The sequence below is a fragment of the Gopherus flavomarginatus genome, chromosome 13 (assembly GCF_025201925.1).
Source record: "Gopherus flavomarginatus isolate rGopFla2 chromosome 13, rGopFla2.mat.asm, whole genome shotgun sequence".
In the NCBI taxonomy this organism is placed as follows: domain Eukaryota; kingdom Metazoa; phylum Chordata; order Testudines; family Testudinidae; genus Gopherus; species Gopherus flavomarginatus.
In genome coordinates this window covers 1837210-1854276 of record NC_066629.1, presented here as the reverse complement: position 1 = coordinate 1854276, position 17067 = coordinate 1837210, and the positions used below count along the sequence as shown (strand labels likewise).

The 17067-nt window shown below is 46.4% G+C and overlaps 1 pseudogene; it reads left to right on the top strand.

Annotated features, from left to right (window-relative positions):
• The first annotated feature begins 1245 nt into the window (after positions 1–1245).
• The window catches only part of LOC127033524 (bone morphogenetic protein receptor type-1B-like), an 83916-nt pseudogene continuing 68094 nt past the window's right edge, over positions 1246–17067 (top strand).

The following is a 17067-nucleotide window of genomic DNA, read 5'->3' as shown; positions in this document are numbered from 1 at the left end:
TGAGTGAGTGCTAGGTGGGTTGATATATTAGCGAGACTGGCAGCTCAAGAGGAGTTTGCCTTCCCCGCCACGCAGCCGCCTCGCTCTGCATGGGCTTGCCGGGAGCCAACAGGGCTGCTGCTCCTCAGTCCCCCGCCGCACTGGGAGGCTGTGCTGCCACCCCTTCTCCTCCCAGCAGAGCCCACCCCGGCTTGGGCGGTGTGTGCCAAGCGGGGCTCGGATTAGCGAGCAGGGCAGCTGTGGGCGGGCGGGAACCTCCTCAGCCCCAGGGAGCCAGGCAACCAGCCGATGCTGCCTGCAGCCCCAGAGTGAGCAAGCAGGGCTGGGGATGCGGGAGGGTGGTGTGGAGCCCAGAGCCAGCCTGTGGCAGCACGCAAAACCTGTCTCTGGACTCCGAGTCCAGAGGTGGCTGCCCTGAAAGGCGCCACTTTTGGAAAACGTGCTCAGGAGGAGCGGCTGCTCTCCCTGCTCCCCCTCCTAGCTACGGTACTGCTTGTGGCACCTGAGAGACTAACACATTTATCTGGCCATAAGTTTTCATGGGCTAGAACCCACTTCATCAGATGTATAGAGTGGAACATACAGTCGGAAGAAATAAATGTGTTAGTCTCTCAGGTGCCACAAGTACTCCTTGTTCTTTTTGCGGATATAGACTAACATGGCTACCACTCTGAAACCTGTTTCCAAAGGAATGACACTCAAAGCAGACACCCCAAACCAGTAACTAATGAAGTCAACTAATAGCATCTAAAAAAAACCCTCCAAAAAACAATCACTCTCCCCCAAGCAGAGTTTTCACACTGAAAAGGGTGAAGTGTCAGATTGTCCATGTAATTTACTAGGGACTGCGTTAATGCTCTTGATTTTATGTGAGAGACAGAAGTGAAAGGAAGCTGATGTGCCTCAGTACAGCGTACCGGCAAGAGCCAGTGCATGGCACCAGGGTGGCCTGGCTTCCTTAGGAGGCAATTTAAAGGGCCTGGGGCTCCCAGAATTGGCTGGAGCACCAAGCCTTTTAAATTGCCACCAGAGCCTTGCTGCCGGAGCCCTGGGGTAGCAGCAGCGGGGCTCTGGAGGTTATTTAAACAGCTTGCTCAGGAAGGATAGACAGGAGAAAAAGGGAGGAGGTGTTGCCTTATATACTAAAAATGGACACACTTGGACTGAGGTGGAGATGGACATAGGAGACAGAAGTGTTGAGAGTCTCTGGGTTATGCTAAAAGGGATGAAAAAAAGGGTGATGTCATGCTAGGAGTCTACTACATTGCAGACAACTCTTTATTCCAGAAGGTTGAAAAAGGTACCAGAGGGAAGCTGTTCTAGACTTGATTTTAACCCCTGCTTGCTCATCTCCACTCCCCCTCTGTCGCGAGCCCTAGCCCTGGAGACACAGCTTGGTGCTGCAGGTCAGATACACATAAGATGGCCAGCGGATGGCAGGTCGGCTGCACATTGATTCTGGTGGATGCAGATCCACATTTTTCTATCCGCGCAAGGCTCTATGCATCAGGCAAGGTATTTCCATGAGAGACAGGGAAATGTTATTACCATTCTAGAAGGTACTAGTGAGACCTTATCTGGAATACTGTGTGCAGTTCTCGTCTCCCACATTTAAGATGAAATAAAACTGGAATAGGTTGAAAGAAGGGCTAGTAGGCTGGTCAAAAGAATGGAAGACCTACCTAAGCCAAGCTCTTTGAGTCTCCTCTCCTGTTTAGCCTAGCCAAATGAAGGGTCGTGGAGATAGGATGGCTTTCTATAAATACATGGTTAGAGGGATACATGCCAGGGAGGGAGAGGAGTTATTTAAGCTAGAGGCCAATGCTGGCACAAGAACAAAATCATAGAAACTGGTCATCAACACATTTAGGCTGAAATTAGACAAAGGTTTCTACCCATCAGAGGAGTGAACTTCTGGAGGAGCCTTGAGGAAGCTCAGGCATGTGTGTGGCGCCACCTGCTGTCATGTTGGGTGATGACAGGGCCTGGAGAGTCTGGCTGAATCACCAGCAGAGCAGTGTGAGCGAGACCAGCCCAGCTTAATGGTTACGGGGGCAAAGCGATTCCCATGGCTTCCAGTCTGCACCCTGGGCACGACAATCTGACACACCTTGCAACACCAGTTACAAAACTGCCCTGTGAATGCCTATTCCCAATGTCAGGTGACACTGTAAATAATACATTTCCTATAAATGAAACAAACTTGTTTATCTTAGTGGTTGGCTAAACAAGAAGTAGGACTGAGTGGACTTGTAGGGTCTAAGGTTTTACATTATTTTGGTTTTGAGTGTTTAACCATGGGATTAAAACTGCCATTAACTCAAAACAAATTAACTAGATTGAAAAAAAGTCATGATTAATCGCTTGACTTAAATGCAATTATTTGACAGCCCTACTTCCTCTTCGTTCTGACGAGCTGCAGTAGCTCCCTCTCTGCATTCCCTTCTCCCTGAGTATGTGAGTGGGAATCTCCAGGTGTCCTTCCAGCTTGTTCTCCCCTTTTCTGTTCCTGATGTTTTTCTTTCTCTGTCCCAGCAGGTGCTGGGCTAGGGAGTGAGACCATGGAGCAGAATCCTCAGGAGGAAGATGAGGAGGAAGTGGAAGCACATGGCACAGTATTGCAAAGATGCAAAGGGAGTGTGTTCAGGAATTGTGATCAGGGAAAAGCCCATGATAGTCAGCACATTCCAGAGAGGTGGCAGGGAAATCAGCCAACACCGAAAGTTGGTCAATCTGTTTATTATCAGGGAACTTCCAAACCTCTCAAGGAAACCACAGCCCAGCAGAGAATCCCCATGGGAGAGAGAAATAGCACGTGTGTTGTGTGGGAAAAGCATCAGTAGGAACTCACACCTTTTTGGACGTGAGAGCATCCACATCAGGGGAGAAACCCTCTGGATGTTGAGAGTGTGGGCAATTCTTCTGTCACAGCTCAGTCCTTATTTGTCATCCGAGAAGCTGCAAGGGGCGTTAAAGACCATAAAAACCTTGTCTAGGGCTAAAAAAAATTTTGCTTTCCTTTTCTAATTCCCACATACCGTACTTTAAGTCAGCATTTGTATCACCATGGTGTCTCAGCTCCTCCACCTGAGTTGTCTACTTTTTCCTTTTGCAGATCACCTTTGTTTGGGAGGAGTCCCACACTCTTTTTCATCAACTCCTTTGTGCTATGTCATGGTGGTGTGTGTCCCTCCTATAGGAATGTCCATGAGCCGCAGGTGGGGGAACTAGGAGTGACTTCAACTGGGTACATGGAGGTTAAATTTACCTGGACCTTGACTCCACTCGGATTTTCCAGGGAGCTAGCTAGCTTGAGTTCACTATTCTGATATTAAAAACTAGGGCTGTGAAGCAATGAAAAAAAATTAAACACACTTAATTGTGAAATTTAAAAAAGATGATTAATCGCATTTTTAATCACACTATTAAACAATAAAATAATACCATTGATTTAAATATTGCAGCTGTTCAGTCTCATTCCAGACAAGCCCTGCAACTCCAGATCAGCTGGCCTGGGCCAGCCACACATTTTAATTGCATTGTATACATATCCTTAGGGTCAAAATTGCAGCTTTCCCAGCAGGAAATCATGCCCCAATCTCTCCTGTGACAAGTGGGCCTCTCATGATACTCATGTGGTAGGAACTTGCTGCTTCCCCTGCACAGCGACTTAGGAAAACAGCCCGGGCAGCTCAGCGCTGAGCTGGCTCCCAACCCATTGGCAATGGGAACGGCAGGGGCAGAAGCCAGAGCTGCCTGGCTGCTCCTCCACAGGAGGGAGTGGGAGGGAGCCGCAGGCAGAGAGAGACTCAGGAGTCTGTCCCTGTCAGATGGAGACACAGTCACAGCCGGTAAGCCAGGGGTGGGGGAAAGGAGCAGGGATGGGTACCCCGGGGCTGGCATAAAATACACAGGACAGAGGGGGCTTCCTGAGGGGGCTACAGAAACATTCCCCCCCCTGCAGAGCAGAACCGGGCTGCGACTGGCTCTGTCCATCCCTCCCCCCAACCCCATTATCTGTGTATCTTCAAGGGGGCAAAAAATGAAGTTTCAAAGAGGGGAAAAAATCTTATGCTTCCTGCCCTTATGGTTTTTAAAAACAAGAAAATAACAATTTAAGTGGAAGGCACCCTGAAATGTTACACCCAGAAACAGAACTTTTTGCAAAGCTACATATGTTTGGTTTTGGGGGATGTGGTTGAGTGGGGGAGAACTTGAAATCTTTTGAAACTTGTCTGAGGCAAACATAAAACATAATTCTGTACTTAAAAATGAGATAAAATGAATACATTTTGTCATGATAGAATGCTCTTCTGTAATGGAAGATTAACTTCTTATCCTTCTACAGATTGTGTTTTTACTAATCCAAGATTAGTCATAGTTTTTTAAAATGTATATGATTTCCAATAATCATGATCCAAACCCTTCCGATTTCAGTCTGGTACTCCAGAAATGGGAAGTGGGGGTGGGGTGACCAGATATCCCGATTTTACAGGGACAGTCCCAATTGTTGGGTCTTTTTCTTATATAGGCTCCTATTACCCCCCACCCACTATCCTGATTTTTCACCCTTGCTGTCTTGTCATCCTGTGTGGGGGGTAGCAGATTAGGATGGTCTTTTATATGTGGGTCTCTACAAATTTAGTACATATTTGTCTGCTTGAAAGAGAACCCTTATATGTATCTTTCTACTGGAAGAAAAAACTGGAATCTCTGCTGTGTTGGTGCAAGATCTGTGTTTGTTTGGATCTTAATCCTTCCTGATTAGAGTCAATACAAAACCTTATTCTGAGCTACAGTTATCACACTCCATTAGATTTATGGGGCACAGGGGGCCCTGTTTGGTGGGGTGGGGAAGCAAAATAAACACCACCAAAAACAAGCGAGGGATAGGAAAGTTGGCTGCTGGCCCTGAACCTTGGGGCTAGGTTCAGAGAAGGAGACTGTGAATAATAAATGATGGCAGTCAGTTTTCTGACTCGCTAATTCACTGTGGAGTTGGCTGTCAGTGGGCATGGTGCTGTGCTTCTACCCACAGAGCTCCCTTCCATCACCCAGATAGATCTGGATTCCTTACACTTATGGTAACGAAGGGGACAGGCTGGCCCTCTGATTCTTTGCGGGTACACTGGGGTGTATGCAGACGCTAACGCTCAGATAAATAAAATAACTAGTGCAGCTAAAGTGCCTCTTAATATGTTGCATTATGTTGTATGAAGGTAAAAGAAATAAAATTGAAGTTGTCTCCAAAAGAGTAATGCACTTTTTGCCTTTTCCAACTTGTGCTTAGAGCAGGGATTCTCAAACTTCATTGCACCGTGACCCCCTTCTGACAACAAAAATTACTTCCTGACCCCAGGTGTGGGGACTGAAGCCTGAGTCCCACCCAAGCCCCACTGCCCTGGGTGGGTGGGAGGACCAAAGCCTCAGGGGGTGGGGGGGAAAGCTGAAGCTCAAGGCTTCAACCCCAGGCCAGGGGGCTGCAACCTGAGTCCTGCTGCCAAGGGTTGAAGCAAGTTTAAGCCAGTCCTGGCAACCCCATTCAAAGGGGGTTGCAACCCACTTTGGGGTCTCGACTCACAATTTGAGACCTGGTGGTTTAGAAGATTCTAGCAGGTCATCTTGAAGTTGGCTGCACTCTATCCTCCTCCAGCTGCCTTTCACTGTCTAGCCATCTTCATTGCAGAGTGAACATATGTTGAGGTCTCTGAGGGGGAGATTAGATTTTTTTTTAAAAGCTTAACTTTAAGAAAGGATGGTGGAGCTGGAGTAAGCATGGTCATATTAAGTGGTGGTCCCCCACTGATTCTCTTTTTCTTGTAATTAAATCTAGATTGCAAAGCCTATTGATATATCACTTTAGAACAGCGATCCCCAACTTTTTTTTCCTCATGTCCCCACCCCACCCCGTCTGCGCTCCCTCACTTCCTCCAAGCTGGGGCCAGAAGTGGGATCATGGCTCTGGGGAAGAGGGGGGACACGAACGGGGTAAGGGCCTGAGGCTGCAGGTGGGAGCAGAGCCGAGACTGGGGCTCCAGGTATGGGGTGGCATCTGGGGCCTGGGCCCAGGCTGGGAGTGGGGCTGGGTGATGCTCCCTGGATGGAATGCAAACATGCAAGCAGGTACTGGTAGTGAATAAATACAGGATATGGCATATACAGAGTTTCATTCTGGAATGAATGTGGGTTTGGGATTCAGTTTAGGTTTATTAACCAACATGATTCCATTTGTCTTAAAAAAGTGGACAGGCTAATCTTTAAATTCTGTAACTAACTTACAATGTACAGTTTCTTCCTCCTAATTCCAGTTTCTTCCCAGAAGTTCCACTGACACTGAAAGTGCTGGCTGGCACAGGAGAATTACCACAATCCTTGACTTCAACACCACCCTTGGTGATGATGGCAAGCGTTTGCATCCAGTTTGCCTTGTATGTTCTGTCTTGCAAATAGAGAGGATTGTCCTTGTTTTTTTTTGCCTGATGTGCCCAGTGCAACAACAGGACAGTAAATTTAAATGGCTCAGTAAGTTTATGCAATGTTTGTATATGCAAGAAAAGTTATCTGAAATGTGCAATAGGTGGGGACATACTCAAATGGGTGAGTGTTGGCAGATGGTTTCCATTCTTGAGAGAGAGGTGAGATGGACATCCTGGTACTGTCTTGTTAAGGGTATGCTTATGTTCATTTTGGTTAAAATGTGGTTTGCAGGGTGCTTATGCATAGGGAAGCAAGCTGTTGCTCACTGCCCTAGAAACATTCTAGAGAAGGTCAGGGGCAGGGGGTGAGCTCAGCATGTGGAATGGAGAACTATGAGCATGTGATAAACTAACCCATATATGGAAAGATTAACTCTTATTGGTTAGAGGTTCATGTTATGTAATTTGTTATGTAAGTGCCATGTGCTATAAAATAGCAAGGGGAGGGGCTCCTTGCCGGAGGGACACTGCCTGTTTTTTTGTACCAGGGGCTCTCCTTTTGTTCACATTGAATAAAGCCGTGTTGAATTGAATCGAATCACATCAGATTGAATCGCATCAAAGTCCCTTGATTCTATCCAGCATCAGATTCATTGGGATCCATAAAATCCCAACAATTGCAAAGAAAATAATAACACTTCTATTTTATTCTTGTCCACATATGAGTGGCTGCTTACAAGAGGGATCGCTTTTCCTCTGTAGAAGCTGTTGTGAACACTTGGCTTACTACCCGTAATATCGCCTCTTATGGTTAAGATACTTGTTTTCTTCTGTGGGTAGCTTAGTGTGTCATACCATTTTTTTCCCCTGTGTCCTTTTCCAGGTGCCGCACCTCTACTGTGACACTTGTTCTGTCCCCATCTGTTGGGAAGGCACCACGGGACCACATGTGGGTCATAACTTTCTCTACCTTCAAGGTGTCCTCCAGGATTCTGGAACCCTCACCATTCAACTGCTAGGAGATGCTCAGCAAGGGCGCCAGGATATTCAGGTAAGTCACTCATGTGACTAAGGGAATGTTCCCTTTTGTCTTCCAGCTGTGCCTGCTTCTCCAATGTCCCCTGTGTGTGAAGGGCAAAAAACTGTCCCCTATTCCTTACCCCACCCTCTCCCTTGTTGTACTTGGTGATGTCTTTTCACTATTCAGGAAGGAACTTTCCTGTCAGCAGCAAAGCAAAGGAAATGCCAGCACACTATTCATATGCATCTTTGTCGCATCCTCCTTTCATAAATAGGGACATCAAGCTGTTTCCACGTGAGACTGTACACAATTTGACTTGTAACTTGTAGGCTCTGTCATAACATATTCCCAGATTTGGACCTTAGCGTCCAAAATATGGGTATTAGCATGAAAACCTCCAAGCTTAGTTACCAGCTTGGACCTGGTAAATCTGCCACCACCCAAAAAATTAGAGTGTTTTGGGGCACTCTGGTCCCCCCAACAACCTTTCCTGGGGACCCCAAGACCCAAATTCCTTGAGTCTTATAACAAAGGGGAATAAACCATTTCCCCCCCCCTTCTCCCTTCCAGGTGTTCCCTCCCTGGGTTCCTGGAGATATACACAGAAGCAAGCTCCGTGAATCTAAACAGAGGGATTCCACCCTCTCTATTTCCAGTCCTGGAAAACAGAAGTACCGAGAGCTAATCTCTCTTCCCCCCTCACCCAGAGGGAATGCAAATTCAGGCTAGTAAATCTAACACACACAGATATCCCCCTGACTTCTTCCTCCCACCAATTCCCTGGTGAGCTACAGACTCAATTCCCTGGAGTTCCCCACTAAAGAAAAACTCCAACAGGTCTTAAAAAGAAAGCTTTATGTAAAAAGAAAGAAAATTACATAAAAATGGTCTCTCTGTATTAAGGTGACAAATACAGGGTCAATTGCTTAAAAGAAATATGAATAAACAGCCTTATCCACAAAGAATACAATTTAACACATTCCAGCAACTACACACATGTAAATACAAAAAAACAAACCTACGGTCTTCCTATCTTTGTACTTACAACTTGGAAACAGAAGATTAGAAAAGCAGGAGGCAGAAAAATCCTCTCATAGCCGAGAGAGTACAGGCAGAAGACAAAAGACAAAGAACTCACACACAAACTTCCCTCCACCCAGATTTGAAAAAGTCTTGTTTCCTGATTGGTCCTCTGGTCAGGTGTTTCAGGTTACTCCTTTCCAAGTAAAAGAACATTAACCCTTAGCTATCTGTTTATGACAGGCTCCCCAAATTGCAGACAGTGGGGAACCTCACTGGTGGCGATTTCCTCCTAGAACTTTAAAATGAACAGATTAATACAACACATGCACCTTTACATATACCACTAAGTATATAACGAACAGACTTTTACATTTTAAGAACACTTTTTAACTACTAGATTCTGGGAAACTCTCACGGGAGAGTGCATCAGCTACTTTGTTAGAAGCTCCTGAAATGTGCTGAATTTCAAAATCAAAATCTTGGAGAGCTAAACTCCAACGAAGAAGTTTCTTGTTGTTCCCCTTGGCAGTATGAAGCCACTTTAGCGCAGCATGGTCAGTTTGTAGCTGGAACCACCGTCCCCAAATACATGGGCGTAGCTTTTCCAGGGTGTAGACAATGGCATAGCATTCCTTTTCACTGACTGACCAGTGACTTTCCCTCTCAGACAGTTTCTTGCTGAGAAACACGACAGGATGGAAGTTGTGATCCGTTGCTTCCTGCATGAGAACTGCTCCAATACCACGCCCAGATGCATCCGTGGTTACTAGGAATGGCTTGTCAAAGTCCGGGGCCCTGAGCACTGGGTCAGACATGAGCGTTGCCTTAAGCTGGGTAAAGGTCTTTTGACACTCATCAGTCCACTTAACTGCATTTGGCTGGGTCTTTTTGGTCAGGTCGGTCAGTGGGGCAGCGATTTGGCTGTAGTGTGGTACAAATCGCCTGTAGTACCCAGCCAAGCCTAAGAAGGATTGGACCTGTTTCTTTGACCTTGAAACAGGCCACTTTTGGATAGCATCCACCTTGGCCTGTAAGGTGTTTATGGTTCCTCGACCCACCGGGTGTCCCAGATAAGTCACTCTGTTTTGGCCTATTTGACACTTTTTGGCCTTAACAGTTAGTCTGGCCTGCCTGATGCGCTCAAAGACCTTTTCCAGGTGTAGTAGGTGTTCGGGACAGGAGTCTGAAAAAATGGCCACATCATCGAGGTAGGCAACTGCATATTCTCCCAGTCCTGCTAGTAGACCATCTACCAGCCTCTGGAAGGTGGCAGGTGCATTTCGCAGCCCGAAAGGAAGGACATTAAATTCATACACCCCCGCATGGGTGACGAATGCTGACCTTTCCTTGGCAGGTTCATCTAGCAGTATTTACCAGTACCCCTTGGTTAAGTCTATTGTAGAGATGAACTGGGCATGTCCCAACTTCTCCAATAGCTCATCGGTGCGTGGCATTGGATAGTTGTCCGGACGAGTTACCGCATTTAGCTTACGGTAGTCCACGCAAAAGCGTATTTCCCCATCTGGTTTGGGTACCAGAACCACTGGAGATGCCCATGCACTGGTAGATGAGTGGATTATACCCATCTGTAGCATGTTCTGGATCTCCCGTTCTATAGCAGCTTGGGCATGAGGAGACACCCGGTAGGGTGGGGTTCTAATGGGGTGAGCATTACCTGCGTCAATGGAGTGGTATGCCTGTTCAGTCTGTCCTGGGGTGGCTGAGAACAATGGGGCGAAGCTAGTGCACAGCTTCTTGATTTGTCGCCACTGCAAACGTTCCAGGGTGGTGGAGAGGTTCACCTCTTCCACGCCACCGTCTTTTTTCCCTTCGTAGTAGACACCATCAGGCCACTCAGCATTATCTCCCTGGACTGTAAACTGACAAACCTGTAAGTCTCTGGAATAGAAAGACTTGATAGAATTAACATGGTACACTCTGGGCTTTAGTGAGGAATTGGGAAATGCTATGAGGTAGTTCACAGTTCCCAGGTGCTCTTGGACCGTGAATGGCCCTTCCCATGATGCTTCCATCTTATGGGCCTGTTGCGCCTTCAAGACCATAACCTGGTCTCCTACCTTGAAGGAACGTTCTCTGGTATGTTTGTCATACCAGGCCTTTTGCTCTTCCTGGGCATCCTTTAGGTTCTCTTTAGCAAGGGCTAAAGAGTGTCGGAGGGTGTTTTGTAGGTTGCTTACAAAGTCCAGAATGTTAGTCCCTGGAGAAGGCGTAAACCCTTCCCATTGCTGCTTTACCAACTGTAATGGCCCCTTAACCTCGTGACCATACACAAGTTCAAACGGTGAAAACCCTAAACTGGGATGTGGTACAGCCCTATAGGCAAACAGCAACTGCTGCAACACTAGGTCCCAATTATTGGAGTGTTTGTGGACGAATTTACGTATCATGGCCCCCAAAGTTCCATTAAACCTTTCCACCAGGCCATTGGTTTGATGGTGATACGGGGTGGCAACCAAGTGGTTCACCCCATGAGTTTCCCACAGTTCTTTCATGGTCCCTGCCAGGAAATTAGATCCTGAATCTGTAAGGATGTCGGAGGGCCAACCTACCCTGGCAAAAATGTCTGTTAGGGCCAGGCACACAGTGTTAGTCCTGGTGTTGCCTAGAGCTACTGCTTCCGGCCATCGGGTAGCAAAGTCCACGAAAGTCAGTACGTACTGCTTTCCTCTGGGTGTCCTCTGGGAAAGGACCCAGAATATCCATAGCTACTCGCTGAAATGGGACCTCAATTATGGGGAGTGGCTGGATAGGGGCCTTGACCTGGTCTTGGGGTTTTCCCACTCTTTGGCATACTTCACAAGACCGGACATACTTGGCAACATCCTTGCCCATCCCCTCCCAGTGGAAGGACTTCCCCAACTGGTCCTTGGTTCTGTTCACCCCAGCATGGCCACTGGGATGATCATGTGCTAAGCTTAAGAGCTTCCCCCTGTACCTAGTTGGAACCACCAACTGTTTTTGCGGCTGCCATTCTTCCCGGTGTCCACCAGAAAGAATCTCCTTGTATAAAAGTCCTTGGTCTATAACAAACCGGGATCGATTAGAAGAGCTGAGAGGCGGTGGGGTGCTCCGTGCCACCGCCCAAGCTTTCTGAAGGCTGTCATCTGCTTCCTGCTCAGTCTGGAACTGTTCCCTTGCGTCTGGGGTCACCAGTTCTTCCTCAGACTGTGGACTTGGGCTTGGTCCCTCTGGAAGCGATGTAGGTGATGGGGTTGTTTCCGTTGCTGGTGAACCGCTCTCCGCTGGTGCACCTGAGGGTATTTCAGGCTCTGGCTGAGCCTTTTGGGTATGGCTGTCTGTTGCTTCTGCCAGTTTTGGCTCGCTGGCGCCCTCTGGCATTGAGTTTGAAGATGTGGTTGCAATTGCTGGTGCTGGTTGCTGTTCCAGTTCCGGGCCTGGGACTGGAGGTGCTGTGGCTGTTTCAGTGGTTGGCATGGAATCTGTGTCCACTACTTCTGTCTGGGTCTCTGGTAACACCGACGGGGCATCTGTGGATGGCTCAGGAACAGGAATAGGTCTGGAAGCTTGTCTGGTTTGGCTGCATGTAACCATTTCCACTCTCTTGGCCCGCTTCACCTGGTTGGCCAAGTCTTCACCCAGTAGCATGGGGATAGGATAATTGTCATAGACTGCAAAAGTCCACATTCCTGACCAGCCTTTGTACTGGACAGGCAGTTCAGTTGTAGGCAAGTCTACAGCTTTTGACATGAAGGGGTAAATTGTCACTTGGGCCTTTGGGTTGATGAATTTGGGGTCTACGAAGGATTGGTGGATAGCTGACACTTGTGCCCCCGTGTCTCTCCGCACAGTAACCTTCTTTCCGCCCACTCTCAAATTTTCCCTTCGCTCCAAGGGTATTTGAGAGGCATCTGGGCCTGAGGATCTTTTCAGTGATGGTGGTGTAATGAACTGCACTCGGTTGGCGGTCTTTGGGCAGTTGGCCTTGATATGTCCCAGTTCATTACACTTGAAGCATCTTCCATCTGACTGGTCACTGGGTCGAGGTGAGTTACTGGAGACTGGTGAGGTGGAAGAATAGTGTGTCTGTGGCTTTACTTGGGTTATAGGTTGGGTTTTGGCTGCCCTCGGTTGTAGGGTTTATGGTTGGTGTGCCCTCTGGGGTATTCGTTCCCGTTGACAGAAGCTTTCTTGCTTTCTGCCACTTCCATCCATCTGGCTCCAATCTCCCCCGCCTCGGTGAGATTTTTGAGTTTTCCATCTTGTATGTACCGTGTTATGTCCTCAGGAACACCATCCAAGAACTGCTCCATTTGTATGAGGAGGTGCAGTTCTTCCAACGATTTAACGTTGTGTCCTGATATCCAGGCCTCATAATTTTTCCCAACGTAGTAGGCGTGTTTGGGAAATGACACATCTGGTTTCCACTTTTGGGTTCTGAAACGCCGACGGGCGTGATCCGGGGTTATCCCCATTCTGTATCTGGCCTTGGTTTGAAAAAGTTTATAGTTGTTCATTTGCTCCTTAGGCATTTCAGCCGCCACCTCTGCTAAAGGTCCACTGAACTGTGGTCTCAATTCTACCATGTACTGGTCTTCAGAGATGCTGTACTCAAGACAGGCTCTTTCAAAATTTTCCAAGAAGGCCTCAGTGTCATCACCTGCCTTGTAGGTGGGAAATTTCTTGGGATGTGGAACCATAATTGGTGAAGGGTTGTTAGGATTGGCTGGAGTCTGTTGCTTAGCCTTTTCTAATTCCAGGGTCTGGCGGTAGGCCTCCCTCTGGAGTTCTATCTGTCTTCTGTGGGCTGCATCTTCTTCTTCTTGTTTCCTTCTGTGAGCCACCTCTTCTTCTTCTTGTTGTTTTCTTTTGTGGGCTGCCTCTTCCTTGGCTAGTTCTGCATTAATTAGTTCTATCCATTTCTTATGTTCATTTTCTTTGTCTATGGCTTGTTGCCTTGCTCGCTCCTGCCTTAGGCTCTCCTTGGAACTCATGTTTTCTGGTTTCTTGTGCTGAGGCGCCCTCTGGTATTTATTGTCTGAACTACAGCTTCTCTGTTGCCTCCTGGGGTCTGCCTAGCAACAGTGCCTTTTTCCCTTTCTTCCTCTAGCTAATCTTTTCAATGTAAAGTAAAGCAGAAAAACCACTGTATTTGCATGTGTATTGCTGGATTCTTGTCTCACAATGGGAGTGCTATTGTGTGACAAAAGACCCATAATAGTTCCTTAATGGTTCCCTGCTTAATATGCAAGCCAGAAACTGCAAGAGAGAGCAGAGAAAAAAAAATTCTCTCTGGTTCCTATTAAAACCAAACTGTTTCTCTCTGCTTAAAAGCTCCTAGCAGAGAAAAGAAAAATATAATATTCCTACTGGCTTCTGGATTCTATCTTTCCCACAAACGCTGCCACCATGTCATAACATATTCCCAGATTTGGACCTTAGCGTCCAAAATATGGGTGTTAGCATGAAAACCTCCAAGCTTAGTTACCAGCTTGGACCTGGTAAAGCTACCACCACCCAAAAAATTAGAGTGTGTTGGGGCACTCTGGTACCCCCAACAACCTTCCCTGGGGACCCCAAGACCCAAATTCCTTGAGTCTTATAACAAAGGGGAATAAACCATTTCCTCCCCCCTTCTCCCTTCCAGGTGTTCCCTCCCTGAGTTCCTGTAGAGATACACAGAAGCAAGCTCTGTGAATCTAAACAGAGGGATTCCACCCTCTCTATTTCCAGTCCTGGAAAACAGAAGTACCGAGAGCTAATCTCTCTTCCCCCGTCACCCAGAGAGATTGCAAAGTCAGGCTAGTAAATCTAACACACACAGATATCCCCCTGACTTCTTCCTCCCACCAATTCCCTGATGAGCTACAGACTCAATTCCCTGGAGTTCCCCACTAAAGAAAAACTCCAACGGGTCTTAAAAAGAAAGCTTTATGTAAAAAGAAAGAAAATTACATAAAAATGGTCTCTCTGTATTAAGGTGACAAATACAGGGTCAATTGCTTAAAAGAAATATGAATAAACAGCCTTATCCACAAAGAATACAATTTAACACATTCCAGCAACTACACACATGTAAATACAAAAAAACAAACCTATGGTCTTCCTATCTTTGTACTTACAACTTGGAAACAGAAGATTAGAAAAGCAGGAGGCAGAAGAATCCTCTCATAGTCTAGAGCGTACAGGCAGAAGACAAAAGACAAAGAACTCACACACAAACTTCCCTCCACCCAGATTTGAAAAAGTCTTGTTTCCTGATTGGTCCTCTGGTCAGGTGTTTCAGGTTACTTCTTTCCAGGTATAAGAACATTAACCCTTAGCTATCTGTTTATGACAGGCTCAAAGTTCTGCTCTTGTAGAGCTATCTTGTTTTGGAGGTGTCACATGCCTCATTGCTGCTGTATAGCTGCCAACAACTATCTGCAGCTTTTCAGAACAGAGACTGTCTCTTAGTATGGCTCTGACCAGTGCCAGCACAATGGGTCCCCAAGCATGGTTGGGAGTTTTGAGCAGTGCCACATGACAAGTAGTAAGCGTCAGCTACTTGGATTAGAATGATCAGAATAGTAACGCGGATGAATTTAAGCAGAGTGTGCGTGAAGGCATTTCTGCATTCAAGGATCATAAAGCATTTTGTAAGAAAGGTGGAATGCAGCAGCGCACAACAAATCTAAATACGAGAGAAGGATGGAAGAAAATTACCATGCCCCTTCAAACTGCAGGAAGCGTTTTGGTAGGCAGAAAGGAATTTGACCAGATACACAGGTAAGGACCCAGTTCAGCTATCCTTACTCTCTCTGCGTAGTACCTGACTCTGCAGATAATCCTGCTGATGTCAGTATAACTTCTTGCCAAGTAAAGGACTAGTCAGCGTGAGACACATGACAGAATCAGGCCCTAAACTACTATCTTCTCCTGAGCTGTAATAAGTAACACATCACTTATACAGCACTGCCCACTTTTAAAGCTCTTCAAATATTAATCTCATAACACAGTTGCAGGCAGTTTAGCCATACTCAGACATTTAAAAGTCCTAAATCAGGCCTTAAACCAGATCTTAATAAACCAGACTCTCAATACAATCAAGAGATTCAGCAGTTCTTGGTAGATGTTTTTTATTTGCCCCATCTTACAGATGGTGATACCGAGGCTTTGAGGATAGGTTGAATTTTTCAAAGATGGTCTCCATTTAAATGCTTAACTTTAGACATCTAGAACATCATTATCAGAGGTGCTGAAAACCTACAGTGTGTAAGTGAGACTTCAGTTGGAACTGTTGATGCTCAGGACCCTCTGAAAATCAGTCCCTGGATTTTTGCCATTGAGCATCTGAAATCCTCAAAGCACTAACTTTTATGAATGCCATGAATTAGTAGCAGAGCTGGGATTATCATTTTATATTCTACTTCCAAGTCTCGGGCCTTTGCAGTAAACCTGCTGTATTTCCTTCTGGAGATCACTGCTCTTGCCTAAGATATCAGGGGGAGAAAAGCATAATAGTTTCCCAAAAAAATACAAAAGGTGGCCAGGACCAGGGCAGTGTGAGTGCCACTAAAAATCAGCTCACGTGCTGCCTTCAGCACACGTGCCATAGGTTGCCTACCCCTGGCCTAGGCAATCCCTGAGGCCTGGTCCACACTGTGGTGTTAAACTGATTTTAACAGCGTTAAATCAATTTAACGCTGTACCCGTCCACAGTACAATGCACTTTAAATCGATTTAAAGGGCTCTTAAAATCGATTTCTGTACTCCTCCCCAACAAGAGGAGTAACACTAAAATTGATATTAACATATCGATTTAGGGTTAGTGTGGCCGCAAATTGAAGTTATTGGCTGGATAGTTATAGTGATAGTTACCCACAGTGCAACGCTCCAGAAATCGATGCTAGCCTCGGACCATGGACGCACACCGCTGAATTAATGTGCCTAGTGTGGACACGTGCAATCGACTTTATAATATCTGTTTAATAAAACCAGTTTAAGTTAATTCGAAATTATCCTGTAGTGTAGACGTGCCCTCAGTTGCCTTTACTGTGGTGTTTGACAGTAACAGGCCTGGGTCATTAGCAGAACGCAGAGGTGGTAGGCAGGGCCATTAGGGCAATGCCTTTTTGTCTTACTGAAATAAATTGAGGGGATTGCCTGTTGGCAAAGTAATAAGTAACACCCAGATGGGATGGAACCTGACCACCTAACACTTAAGAACTTGAAAGGAATCTAGAAATACCAAAAGCAAAACAGATCAGTCTCCCCATCCCCCTTTCTCCAACTCACCAGTGAGTCTGGAAGGCCACCCTAAATCTTTACATGCTTATCTTGCATTAGTAGGAGTGTAATGGTTGAGAGGCGTGGAACAGTACACTAGTTGGTGGGGTTCGGAGGGAGAAAGGGATTTATTTATTAGCTGGCATTGATGTCTTAGGTCTGTGGACATAAATTTTAAATCTGAAAACTCTAAAATGCTGCTGCCAATGCCCTGATGGAATAAAATGAGACTGATTTTTCAGGACAGTATTGTCCAGTACAGTTGCTAACTGTTTTTCAGTTTGATATAACACACCAGTAATTATAATTTGCTAAAGAATTGTCTGCACCACCGCTGCTGCTGCTGAACCGATTTGAGTG